General features: G+C 46.0%; 1 long non-coding RNA gene across 2 annotated transcripts; it reads right to left on the bottom strand.

Annotated features, from left to right (window-relative positions):
• Positions 1 to 13,072, bottom strand: LOC120411564. 2 transcript variants are annotated; one of them, XR_005603963.1, is made up of 3 exons: positions 12,857 to 13,072; positions 1,155 to 1,212; positions 1 to 153 (listed from the first exon to the last, which is right to left on the bottom strand). It is a non-coding gene; the product is annotated as an uncharacterized LOC120411564 (long non-coding RNA). The 2 variants fall into 2 exon arrangements; XR_005603964.1 differs by lacking the exon at positions 12,857 to 13,072 and adding an exon at positions 8,421 to 8,457.
• Between the last annotated feature and the right edge of the window lie 1,070 nt (positions 13,073 to 14,142).

Genomic DNA, 14,142 nt, shown 5'->3' with positions numbered 1-14,142 from the left:
TTAACCAAAACCATCACAGCTTTATGGCAGAAACATGAACAGACCCCAGTCTTCTCCATCAGATTTTCTTTTCTTTTCCTGGAATCTCCTGTGTCAATCAGGACCGCTGACCGGAAGTTTTCCATGGGAGGTATTTTGTGACAGAAAATGTCCCTTTAGGAAAATTAAATACTATTTAGGATGTAGAAAAACTGCAGAAGCATAAACAGTCCTTCTTCAATAGCTCACCCAAAACCAGACCATTTTCCTCCCTGTCTGTACATGCTGCCATCTGCCTCCCCTCCAGCCTTGTCCACCTCCTTGTGAGCTAGGCAGGGGAAGGGAGGCTTCATTTAAAAGCACCAGGACTGGAAGGATTTTGTCATCATCAGTTTATGCATCAGGCATCAAGGAAGCAAAAAAAAAAAAGAAGTTCTAATACTCATTCAAGAAGAAAATTTCTAAAAGCCACATCAAAACCCAAATCCATTTCTCCCCACATGAAGTGTTGTTAGATACCAATCAGCTTTATTCAGACTCCAGAAAGAAATGAAATCTGACTCCAGCAGACAATGTGTTCCTTTGCTGCACACCTCTTATTCATCCCCAAAGCAATTCCATCTCGTGCACAGTCTGAGGCAAAATCCCATGGATAATATGGTATATAATCATATAATTAAATCTGCTGAGGACACAAAACTCAGAGGTCTAACTGAGGCTCTATGGGCACCTCAAAGTGCAGGCCATTCATATGTAGGATATAGAATTACAGCATAGATGGAGCTTGCAGTATGGGAGATTTATGCTTGAGCTAATAGAGTGACTGGTAGAAGCTGGTGTCACCTACGGGGTCAGAAGTCAGGATGGGGTGCCAGGCCTTCTCCTTTCACAATTAACAACAGGCAGCCTAACAGCTCCCCTCCACCAGCTCCCCCACAGCTGCCCCTGCCCAGCTCCCAGCCCCACCTCTCTCCTCCATCCATTCATCCTTGTCCCTACATCCTACTTCTCAGACATCGAAGAAGGCTGGGAAGACGAAAAATGATTCTATGAGCAATAGCTCTGAGTCTCAGGTAGTTTACTTCAATTGCAAGAAATTGAATTGCTAGAAAGTGAAGGCTCTCTGTGTTGCCAAAAATCTGAGAGGGAATATGCCTGAAAGGAATCTTTCTTACCTTTAAGTTCACATCAATTCTATTTCATTTCTCTTCAGCAGTGCTAATCCTGGCCTACCTTCAGATAAAAAGAGAAAAAAAATTAGGTCAGAGTTTGAATTCGCATGATACACAGACTCTAAAAGGAGATACACAACTCAAAATTTACTTTTTGAACAACTGAAACTGGTTTTAAAGAGTTCCAGTAGATTCTGAGAGCCCTTAACTCCTGCACTGTTGTGAAAGACCCATATAAAAGCCAACACAATATCCTGAGGAAAAGGTAAAAGGTAAGTTAATCTAGAAGTTACAACTAATATAGAAATGTTAACTAAACAGTACAGCTGGTGCTGCAACTGAAAGAATCTCATCTTTATTTATTGGCAGCAATATGGAAAACTATGTCAGAAAGAAAACAGGACTTTCAAGTTGATTGTGACCTCAAATTTATGACCTGGTTTTAATGTTATAGCCCATACTGAAAGCATCTAAACTTGTCCATCAGTAGACTGGGGGCTGCCTTCTCCTCTGTTCACTGCTGTACAAAATTATAAACTACAATAGGAAACCACAGAGTGGCTAGGGAGAGAGTTTAAGTCCAAACTTGCTAATGAAACCACAATCTCATAAACTCTAAAATCCGAACTTCCACAGTAGACAATTACCTGCTGGTCTGAGGCACATTTGCCTTGCTGTCATCACAGACTCAGTAGTGACCAGCAATCAGAGGAGAGGATCATATATTGTGGATTTGACTGCACAAAAACGACTGCCATTCTCACCTCTAGATCTTGTATTTATTTTCATTTTCATGCCCCTGCCTGTTCTGTATTTCCCCAGTCAGTCATGATGCCAGCCTCCCTTATAGGCTGTTTTCCATGCCTGGGAAGGAGTTCTAAGGGATCTCATTACTCTATCAGAAGTCCTTTAAGGTTATATTCAAGGGTCAATACCTACAGAAAACTCATTTAGTCAGGTTGTTGATGGAGTGACCTGATGCTGTCAAATTTCTTCCTTCTACTTGTCTGTCTGTTTCCTACACTCCCTTATCATGCTGGCTTGTAAAGTCCGTGCCTGGTTTTTAGCTGATACCCGCACAGGTGCTGCATAGAGAGGTCCTCCTCCCCACCCTGGGCTCCTCACCTCTGTCCTAACCCAAGCACAGAGCAGGAACAGCAGCTCTGCTTCACCCAGAGGTGACTGTGAGCAGCAACAGCCTGGGACGCAGCTGTGTCTCTCCCTGAGAGGACCCTGCAAGGAGTGCAAGCCCAGGCAGAGGGTATAACCCATGGTTTGGGTAAATGACCTGGTATCTTGTTTTTGTCTGCATGTAGCATTTGAAATAGACAGGGCATTCTATCCTCCTGTTTGTTGCCTCTCAGAGGGGTTAAAGCACAAAGTGCTCAGTTCAAGTGGTACTGGAGAAGCCTAGGAGCCTAAAATAGCATATTTGGCGGCAACACAAAAACCGAATATCCAAACATAACAAAGCTAGGCATAAATCTATTAAGCATCCTGTTCTCTTTCAAGCACATTTTGTCACCTGCTCTATGTACAGGCTGTATCTGATCCATAAAAGAGCTTTGTCTATTGCAGAGCATGACAGTTATAGAGGTCTTAATGACTCTTTTTCATTCTTGAAAAAAAATGCAAAATTAGTTTAATTTTCAGGAAAATCAGCCTTTTATCTGAAACTGCAAATTATTTAAAAGCTATTGGACTGTACTATGTACCAGGAGAAAGAAGGCAAATAGCCAGAGTCTCTTCTGCCTTTTCTTCAAAACTTCTATGCGGCTGCCATAAAAACATTCTCAAAAATGTCCTTTTCAATGACTCTAAGTGGAAGACACCTTCCACCTGCTGTCGCTGTAAAGGTGAGATACAAATCTAGTAGCCAGACTCGTAAACTATTACTACTTTAACTTTTGCTTGGCCAAACTAATTCTAAAAAAGTATTAAAACTTCTTCTGTGTTATCTCTGGGGGGAGTGGGGGAAGAAATAGTTTCAGGTAATTGGAACATGATTTTTTACATATACAGTTTTGCTAAGTAAGTCAAAGATTATATTCACCATAGTTGAGCAGCTTTGGTTCAAAGTTCACATCATGATACAGATAGCGAGCACTTCTTGTAAAAATTCCTAAGTTTACTTTATCATTGCCAGATATTTCAAAACTAGGCATCTATATTCACATTCAGACATTTGAGTAAGTTCCCTGATTTTCAACACTTGCTGCACCACCACAAGCAATTCCTACTGGCTCTTTTGCAGCTTCTTCTCAGGATGAAGAACTCTTCACAAGAAAATTCTGCCTTGCCAGACCTGTTTAATCTGGTTTCACATAGATTCCACAGAATATACATTATATATTCAAAAAACCTGGAAGAGATTAAAAGCATCCCTATACCCATATACAGGAGTTTTTAAAAAAACCAAAATGTGACATGGTGTAACACTGCTCAGCCTTCTGATGCAAGTTTGCATGAGCTTCCAATGACTGATCACAAAAGAAGTTTGTCTGTCTTCTGGAAAAGAAGAAGACGACTTCGGCCAGACCTATATGCTGTCATTAAGGCTAAAGATCTCATGCTAAAGCTAAGGCCTAGAGATGACTGTAGGGAACGGATGCAAGAACTGGAACAGTTCTGAATAAGGAATTGAAATGAGGATTAGTGATCCATTCTGATGGGCTAATTATATGAGAAATTTTCATCAAGTCATCAACTATTGTCTCTCAAAAAGCACATAGAGAGGAAGATAAAACTCTATAATAGCCATATATAAAGTAAGTTTGCACATATATTTTTATGTGCACATAGATATTTAACATGCATATGCATACATGTTTAACATCTTAATTACATTTTTGGTGTTCCAATACAAACATTCCCCACTACAGAAATAAAATTTCTTACTGTCAGGTCTTAGGGAAATTGTTCATTTGGTTCCTCCAAACAAAGCACAAGGGGGAGGGACAAGAGCTGTAGATAGCCATCAGTACCCTACTTGCCCCTACAGCAGACAAGGATTCAATAGTTGAAAAAGCCAGGAAAGAGGGTGGACAAACTCTTATTAATGGAAGCACTGAACCCTTACATGAAGGGAGCCAGATGACAGAGCAGAGCTATTCTGGGAGAGAAAGGACACAGTATTCTGATCTTTAAGTGGCATCAAAGGACATTGCACTGTGTACTCCCCCAGGATTCCGCGCATCTGAGTTCACCCTGACCACAGTGCCTCGCGCTGATAGCACACAGCTGGGTCCTTCCCAGACACAGATAGTAGCCTCACTTCTGAAAAAGAAAAGAATTATGACCTTTTCATTCATTTACATCTCTGGACCTGCAGATAGAAACAAGGGGCAAGATAGAAACAAAGAGCATTGATCACTTATCCTTTTCTGCAATTCTCCCTTCCATCTGGTTATTTTTTACTGATGCTGTAATACATGGAAGGCAGTGTTGCCTTCTCTCTCATCAATGTGGAGAGCATCGGTTGTCATCACCATAGAGATGACTAACTGCAAGTGGCTGTCTACCCGGATAGCTCTACCTCCAAGGCAGAGAGCAACACACGCAGAGGAGGTGGTTGGCCCACCCAGCTGGAGGCCTTGACATTGGGAAAAATAACAGCTTGATGTGAGCAATCAACTGAGCTGATAATTCCCTCTACCTTGAACAGTCTTGCTCCATGTTAAACAGTGGGGCCATTCTGGTTTTGTGCCAAATTAATTATGCAAAGACAACTGAAAACAGAGAAAATAAATTTGCCTACAACTTCCCAGCTGGGAGGAAACTTGACAAGATTGTCAGAAATGGTTGCAACACTTCCCATTATTCCAAATAAAGTGATACTGGAGGAAAATAATTCATAATGAGTTCTTCCACACTGCTGCATACAGCAAGCTCAGAGCTGTTTGAGACCTATAGTCTACTTCCAAGGGTATAAAATTTGAGAGTTGCTGCCCTTTCAAAAAAATTCACTTGGAGAAGAAACATTTTCCTTACAAAATTCAAGTGCCACAACACCTTAATGAATAAGACAAAACCCTCTGAATTTAAAGAGCTATCAAGTGGAGTAATTAGGGATTAAATTAGTTTGTGTCATAGCCAGTAATCAGGACTAAGCAAAATTATTATGACAAATAGTCTCATCTATCTGAAGAATATAAGATCTTTGCAGGATTTGTGTAAATTGGGAATCTAAGGGCAAGATATTATTAAGTCTTGGAAAACTGAGCCCAGGCAATTATATGTGCAGAGAAGGACATGAAGGCAAAGCAGAGTCGCAATGAAACGTGCCAACTCCTACTGCAGATGTAAAAACAATCTATCTGATGAAAAAAACCCCAACCATCAGAAAAAGCACTTGTTGCAGCTAGCAGGAATACCACATAACAACAAAACATAATAAAACAACAGTTCCATGAGGGCATAATCCTATTTTTACAAACTGTCAAGAAGAACACAAAATATATAAATCCATAAACACATATCAAATACAGTTATCTATATATTACATGCTGGAAAGACAGCTGTACCTTAAACCCTGACTTCTTGTCCAGGGCTTAAGTTCAACAATCCCTGGCGCCAGAAACCCAAATCCATGTCCTGGAGGCTAATGTGCCTAATCAAAGACCCTTAGCCAGACCACCGATTAATTCCAGACCTCTGTTCCACTTCTGTTCACCTTACATCCTGCTCCTCCCTACCCCACACTCTGTACTCTCTGAACTCAGTCACGTCACTGCCCCATTCAGGAGAACAACAACCCAGAAAAGACCATTCTTCTGGCAGATCAACTCCCTCATCCAAATCAGCTGCACAGATGCTTGATCAGAACTGCCTGCAGGCTCAGAGCATGGAGAGTAAAGCTCTTGTTTCCTCACAATGGCCACGATGCTGCCCAGGTTCAGGGGACCGCAGCACCAAAGCCCAAGTAACTTCCTGGAGCCCTGTGCTTCTGAATCACAGAATCATGGAATCATTTTGGTTGGAAATAACCACAAAGATCATCCAGTCCAACCAAAACCTGACTCTGCCAAGTGCACCAGTAACCCATGTCCCTAAACGCCACATCCAAACATCTTTCATATACCTCCAGGCACGGTGTTTTCAGTGTTTCCATTGATGCCTTTTCCTGGTCTTAAAAATCAAGAGTCCTACACGGTTAGAAGGGGAAAAGGGATTTTACCTTGGTATTTATTTTAAGGATCCTTAGGTGCCCCACGTCCAGGTCATATGCATCAAAATGCACTCCGCCGAGTGTGCCCCAAAAGATCGGGTATAACATTATAGGTTTTACTAATTAGCATATCTATCAAAGATTCCCCAATGAGAGGCTTGAATGAGGCCCCCTCCCCAAGGAACCTTCCCCTGGATGGTTCTATCTTGGTTTAACAGAATGTGTTCTGGAGAGGACCTTGGGGTCTGGGGCACACTGATCCCTAGCTACGAAGCTTCTAAAATGTTTAGTCTCTCAGCTTGACAAACAAGTCCAAGAATGTAGGGAAAAGCACTAGGAATACAGAAGTTGTAAAAAAGGTATAACAGGGGTATAAAAGAAAAGGCAAAAAATCTTCATGGCATCACTACGAGCAGCCCGTTTCAACGCTTGACAAACCTTCAGTGAAAAACTTTTTCTTAAAGAGCCAATATAAACCTCCCCCAGCACAACCTGAGGCCATTTGCTCTTGTCCTGTCACCTCTTCCCTGGAGGAAGACACCAGCCCCCACCTCACTACAACCTCCCTAAGGTAGTTCTAGAGAGTGAGAAGGCCCCTCTAGGCCTCCTTTGCTGCACGCTGAACAGACACAGCTCCCTCAGCTCCTCCTCATCAGTCTTGAGCCCCCAGCCCTTCCCCAGCTTTGTGGCCCCTCTCTGGACTTGCTCCAGCCCCCCGGTGTCTTGTGGTGTGGGGCCCAAAACTGAAGGCCAGATTCCTGGTGCTGCCTCACCAGTGCCGGGTACAGGGGGACAAATCCCTGCTCTGGTCCTGCTGGCCACACTACTGCTAATCCAAGGCAGGATGCCAGTGGCCTTTTTGCCCACCTGGGCACACACTGGCTCATATCCAGCTGCTTGTGGGCCAACACCCCCAGCTCTTTTGCTACTGGGCAGCTTTCCAGCCTCTCTGCCCAGGCCCTGCAACTCTGCAGGGGACTGTTGTGGCCCAAGGGCAGCGTCCAGCCTTTGGCTTGTTGAACCTCACACCAGTGGCCGCCTCCCATCAATCCAGTCTCCCTAGGGCCCCTGCAGAGCCTTCCTGCCCTCCAGCAGATCAGCACTCCTGCCCAAACTTGGTGTCACGGCACACTCACTGAGGGTGCACTCCACGCCCGTCATCCAGACCATCAACACAGGCGGTAAGCAGGACTGGCCCCAGGACTGGGCAGCACCACAGGAGACTGGCTGCCAGCTGGATGCAGCTCCATTCAGCACCACTCTCTGAGCCTGGCCAACCAGCCAGTTTTTAACTCAGTGAGCAGTGCACCCCTCCAAGCCACAGCAGCCACAGCCACTTTCTCCCAGAGAATTCTGTAGGAAAAACCGTCAAGGATTTTACAGTGATCCAGGTAGACAACACCCTGTAGCGGGTTGAGTTCGAAACCGGGCAGAAACACCAATTAAATGTAGTGGTTTTGATTCAAAATATTCATTATTTACTTATTTTCCTTCTGTGAGATAAGAATTAGGAGAAAAGCAAAGCAGGCACAAACCTTAAACAGTTGCAGTACAATGAAAGAGCTTTATTACTAACAGAATTAAAAGTAAAGAGAAAACAACAAAACAAAATTGAAGTAAATTCCCCCCCCCCCCCCTCCTTCCAGCACTTCTCTCCTTTTACCCAGCTCACACAGGGGATAACAGAACATGGGATGTTAGTCAGTGCTGCAGTTCTTGAAAAGTCTCTCTCTTATGCTTAAGGAAAAAGGGTTTTCCTTCAGCTGCACGTGGTTCCCAAACTGCCACTAATAGCAGACCCGCCCAGAAACAAACAGTCTGCTGTGTGTAGAACATCTCTCTCATGAAGAATTTCATAGTTCTTTCATACTACAAAACATGGGCCATCACATGGGGTTATTCATCTTTTTAAGGATGAGTTATTTTGGCCTGCACACAGAGGCTTTTCTTCGCCACAAGTCTCTAACAGCCTCTCACTACTTCTATATAGCCTGGCATAGGCACTCTTCATAAACTTCACAGGCACACGAGGATACTCCATCCCCCCATGTTCTTCAAATGGATTAAAGAGACAAACAGTTTGTAGTATTACAGTTTCTTACCACGGCATGCAAGAAGGTTTTTTAAGCTGCGCGCCAGAATCGCGGCACCGCCCTCTTTTCTCCCGTCGCCATTTCCAGCTCCGTCCCACGTGACTCACTTCTCTTTCTCTCTGACTCTGAAGCCGCCATGTTGAAGAGTGTTCTTGTTCAGGCTTTACGGTGGGGAAAGCCTCGCTCCCTCTGTGCTGCTGGCTGCGTGGTGTCCTCTTCAGTTCAGCACGAAGTGTGCTGGCTGCAGACAGGAAGCTCTGCCGGCTCCCGTTGACTCCGCCGGCTCCGCATGGAGAGGAGAGGGACCCGCCTGTCCCCAGAAGCCGCGCTGGATGGGTTTAGCTGTGAGCAGTCCATGGCTGGTTTGAGCTGCCTGCGGCTCTGGGACAGTCCCCCCCCCCAGTGACCCAGGGTCCGTGCCGCAGCGTTGGGAAAGGGGGAAAGGGGGAAAGGGGCAGTGGCCCCGGCCCCGCGGGGCCGGGAGGCTCGGAGCCCCCCACCTTCCAGCAGGCGAGCTCCGACCAAAGGGGAAATCCCGCCTTTCTGTGCGGTTTAAATATGTAAATTGTGAGAAGCGTAATTGGTCTTAAAGACTGTCCATCAACTCAGGGTCAACCCAACACACACCCACAGCCTGTTCCTCATCCACTGGGTGGGTCCCCTGGTCCTAAAGGGAGATCAGGCTGGTCAAGCAGCACCTGCCTTTCAGGAAGCCCTGTGGGCTGGCCCTGATCCCCTGGTCGTTCTGCACGTGCCGTGTGATAGCTCTGAAGAGGATCTGCTGTGTGACCTCCCCAGTGCCCAAGTGAAGCTTGTGGATGGGCATCAGTTTTGCTAACTTCCAGTCGCCTGGGACCTCTCCAGTTGGCCAGGACTGCTGGTAAATGATGGCAAGTGGCTTGGTGAGCACTTCTGCCATTTCCCTCACTACCTTCCTGTGAATTCCCTCTGGCCCCACAGACTTGTATGTGTCTAAGTGGTGTAGCTCCAATCATTTCCCCTTGGATTTTGGGAGCTTTGTTCTGCTCCCTGCCCCTGTCTTCCGGCTCAGGGGCCCGGGTACCTGGAGAACAACTTGGTCTTGTTCAAGACTGAAGCAAAGAAAGCATGAAGTACCTCAGCCTTTTCTCATCCTTTGTCCTCTCGTTTCCCCCAGCATCCAGTTCCGGTTGGGATTTGTCCCTTGTGATGTTCTCCTTGCACAACCTCAGGACATCTTTGTAGTCCTCCTGAGCTGCTCAGAAGGCAACTCCCACTGACTTCCATCCATGCCGAGTGCTCAGCCTTACAGCACACAAGAACACGGTGCCAGAAATTCAGAAAATGAGAAGGACACAGTTATCGTATCTCCCTGTCCTTCAGGGATGTTGTCCTCTGATTAACAACCCCCAAGGACAGGGCTCCTCAGCACACCCCAGTGCAAGAGAGATGCCAGGTGCTCAGCACATGGTCACTACAGCCTTTTTCTGTGGCTCCCTGGCTCAACAGATGTCTGGAAGTCCCTTGAGGGAAAAATATTTTCATACAGACAACCTTTCACTTCTCAGCCTTTCCGCGCCCAGGCCCGGTTTAAAGCCAGGGCAAGCCTTTGCAGGGAAAGGTGTTGTGGCTTCAGTAGTGCAGGATTGTGTGACATTTTTACACCTCGTAGGCCAGAGCAACAAATCCAGGTTGCAGGACCTGCTTTAATCCAGTGTCTCCAAACTTTGAGTGGTCTGCAAGTGCAGCTTTCAAGCAGGGAGAATGAAAAGTGGAAAAGTGGAAAGCTGAGTGTCTGCCACACAGATTTCTGTTAGAGGAGATGAGATAATCTGAGAAAGGACTGGAGGGGGGAATGTTCTGCTTCTACCTTAGATGGCCAGTGCCAAAATGACCTACCATCTCCTAGTGCTGCATATGGAAAGAAGCCCTCATCGCTTCTCTAAGTGTACAAAGTTCACAGACCCGAAACTGATCGAGTACCTCAGCCGAGGTTCCCCGCGGTCCAGCCAGCAATAGCAGCATTGCAGTGTCATCCCTCTTAGAGCAGGGGCCCTGCTTGTTCCGCGCTGCTCCTGTATCACCTGCTCTTCCAGGAAGGAATGCCACAAACAGCTGTCCTGGGCTGGGCCGGTAAGCTGTGTCTTTTTGGTTGGATTTATTTGGTTTGTTTCTTTGGTTGTGTTCTCAAGGATGCCAGTTCCTCTATTTCGAGACAGAGAAAAGTGTCCGTGTGTCTTTCTGTCGGAGATCAAACAGTGACATCCAGCGGCCACTGACTTTGCTAGAAATGGCAAAATGTGTCAGCAGGGCGGTGTGAGGATGTGCCAGGGAGAGCCGGCGGCCCGGAGTGCGCGGGGCAGCGCGGGAGCGGCTGGGGTGCAGCAGAGCGCTGAGCAAGGAGTGCAGCACCACCACCTTTCCTTCCCTCTGTATTTCCTCTGAAGGGTTTACAGCCTGCCACTGCAGCGGTCCAGTTGTGTTGAGCCCATCTGTCTCCCCATCCTGGGCAATGGTCATTTCTGCTCATAAATCCTGGGCCACAGCCCATATAACATGGCTGCTTCATAGAAAGGAAGCAGCCTTGTACTTTTGGCGTAGTTATGGCACAGCAGCCTTGCAAACATGAGGAAAGAGGTCTAAAGCAGCTTTCAAGGGCTGTGGATAAGATAAAATCATAAGATTGATGAAATGAACACAGGAATTGATAAGAAGCAGCTGCCAGTGTAGTGCTAGGCACTAATATCTGAGAAAAGCCAAAGGCCACTGCAGCTGGAAGATAAAAGATGAAAAGAAGGAGGAGAAGAATATCTGAGGGACAAGGACAAGGGCAAGGGGTTCCTATATTGGAAAGGGAAGGAGGAAGACAGATGTGTTCCAACAAGGCGCCACAGTGGGAATCTCCTTCTCTGGCAGGCCCCACTCGTGCATGGCCTTACAGCCTCTAACAAAGCTGCAGTGGTTGCTTCAGCTCCAGTGCACTGTTGGGCATCAAACGGTGCAAATCAGACCAAAAAGGTGCTGCTGTGCGTCCACCCCCTTTTGGACCAAGGCTTGGAGCAAGTGCAACCTGGGAGGTTGTCCTTGCATTTGCTGATGGCATCTGCCAGGATGCAACCTGCACAGACTTTAAAGGGCACATGGCATAACCTGTCTCACAGTACACAGGGAAAGAATTCCAAAGTGAGAGTGGTGGGGGTTTTCTGCATGTTTTCACATTTGACAGGCAAGAGGCTTATCTTATATTCAGGGTAGTACAGTAGTAAAACAAGAGAAAAAAGGTTACTGCTCCCTCAGGTTGAACTGCAGACTGCAAGAGGCTGCATCATTTAGCTACTGAACAAGCTAAACCCAATATTTTTAAAGGATTTTATGAGGTGATTAATGGACTGGAACACACTAAGGATATAACATATCAGATATAAATCCCAATTTACTACAAAAAACCCCTAAAAAAACAAGCCCAAAATATGCAGATGGTGTCCAGATAGCTCTGAATAATAAATGGAAAGTCACTTAAACTGGACTAGGTGGTGACTTTAGCTACTGTGAAGAATACCATACAATAAGTCCATGGGTTACCTCTACACTCTCCATAATGGAACCAAATCAGAGAAAGGTAAAAAAGTCTTCCAAAAACTGTGATGCTTTCATGAAATCTAGGCACTTATACAAAATAGCTACCAAAATCTCTCAAGACTTATTCATTTTGATCCAAGATTGGCACAGATCTAAACAAGGAAAATGCCCAGGTGTGCTGCTAATCCCTTTTAACAAAGCTTTCACAGAGAAAACCCTAGTAATGCAGTCCCAAGGAACATGTCCATGCTTCTGAGCCTGCTGACACATTGACCTGCTGCAGGCTGAAACTGCTTGATTTGCTCCTCTGCACCTCTCACGGGCACAAAACCTTCCCCGAGATCTGCATCACAATGGCACAAAACCTCTGACAGATACCTGCTTTAAAGGCACTCTTATAAAAATAAAACAACTTGTGGGGATGAGGTCTTTGTCAAACCTTTGGTCTTTTCTTTCTTAGGTGGGGTCACAGCACTTTCGGTTTCCTTTGGGAAGGAAACATAATTATAATGTTCAGGGCAGGGAGAAGAGTAAAGGAAAAGTACTTATTTAACAATGGCAGGAAGTCAAAAAAAAAAAACAAAAGTGCCATAAATCTGTTTCTGTAAAAGCAATGTCTTTTCTTTTTCTACATCTTTTCTGAAAGTATGTTTGCTTAGGGATGCTGATTGCCTTGCATTTTGTTTTGTTTTGTTTTGGTTGCCTTTTTTTTAACTTATAAAGAAAACACACACACACAGAGATTAAAAAAAGCAAACAAAAAACCCCCAACAACAACAAAAAACCACAAAACAAAAACCACTAAAACAAAACAAAAAACCCCATACCCCAAAACAAATTTAAAAAAAAAAAGCAAACTCAAACAACACTCCACCTTGAGTACTTACGATGAAATAAACCCTTTTGGAACTTCCTTCCCTCCACCCCTCCTGCTGTTCTTGTTCCCTGCCTCCGTTCCCGCCCCCCGGGGTGTATCTGCGCGGTCCCCGGTGCACCGCGGGCTGGGGAAGTTCACTCGCAGTTCAGGGGCGGGCAGGGAACACTGTGTTCCCGGCACGGCGCTCGGGCGCGGTGATGCACCCTCGGCAGCACGACCCGCGCTCCTCCGCCCGCCCGTCCGCCCGCAGCCAGCCCAGCCCTCTTCCCAAACGTGCGGTGCGAGCGCTGAGATTCCTCGCCCTCGCTTCAAGTCGGGTGGAGAAGGTCCTTTCCTTCCCAACTCACCCTCCACCGAGTTTAGTTAGAGTGAGAGCATTTCCATGCAAAGCATCGTGACCTTGGAAAGGTGGGAACACCTCCCCCTTTCTGCAAACACCACTCGTACAAGGACTAGATGAAGTGTTCTTGCTTGTCACCAGAATCTGAACTCCAAGACCGCACCCTGGGTCCACCACTGACTTCTGACTGGCTTCAGAGAGAAATGACAACATAGAAGGGGAACACCTCTTTCCCCCGCAGGGCTGCAGCCAGCCGAGCGGTGGGGGTACATCTCTCAAGAGGGAAGGGTCCCTGCATGGGTCAGGTCTCCTCCCAGCGGTGAAAACTGTGGCCTCCTCACCACACCGCCTGTGTGCTGGTTAAGGGACCACGAATAGGAATGTATGTATTGGGCTGGGTTTTCCGAGAGGTGGCTGCCATGGGAGGAGCAAAGTGTTGACTGCAGGGATGCTCTCAGCTGTGAGAGAATGTTCCCTGCTGACCTGTGTATGTAAATGGTGGTGATTCATTGCTTCAGCAGTCACTGGGTCTTGTTACACTCTAAATGAAGGAAAGTGAGACTTGTTCTGCATTCTCAACATTTAATCTGGCTTTTTTTTCCTGTATCTGAAGAAGTGCCGAGAACTGGAAAAGCCACGGGCATTCCATATACATAAGAGCACTGAGCCTTGTTCTTGCATGATAACCTGTAATTGAAACCTGGGTATGAAAAAAGTGTGAGTCCTTACAAACACAAAACCCCAAACTGACTCTAAAACTGATCTATACTTTTCTGACAGTTTCTTCCTGGTGTAAGGTTATGCCAAAAAAATGAAACCACAGATCACCACAGTGAAGGCTGAGAGGGAGGAAAAGCCATGAAGGAAGAATGTTGCTTGTCCTTAACAGTGTAGGTAATAATTGCAGGCTAAAGGTGCCTGATAGGGAAGGCAGGCAGGAATCACGAGGCTATGGA

The sequence above is a fragment of the Corvus cornix genome, chromosome Z, assembly GCF_000738735.6.
Source record: "Corvus cornix cornix isolate S_Up_H32 chromosome Z, ASM73873v5, whole genome shotgun sequence".
In the NCBI taxonomy this organism is placed as follows: domain Eukaryota; kingdom Metazoa; phylum Chordata; class Aves; order Passeriformes; family Corvidae; genus Corvus; species Corvus cornix.
This window is presented reverse-complemented; position numbering and strand designations above follow the sequence as displayed.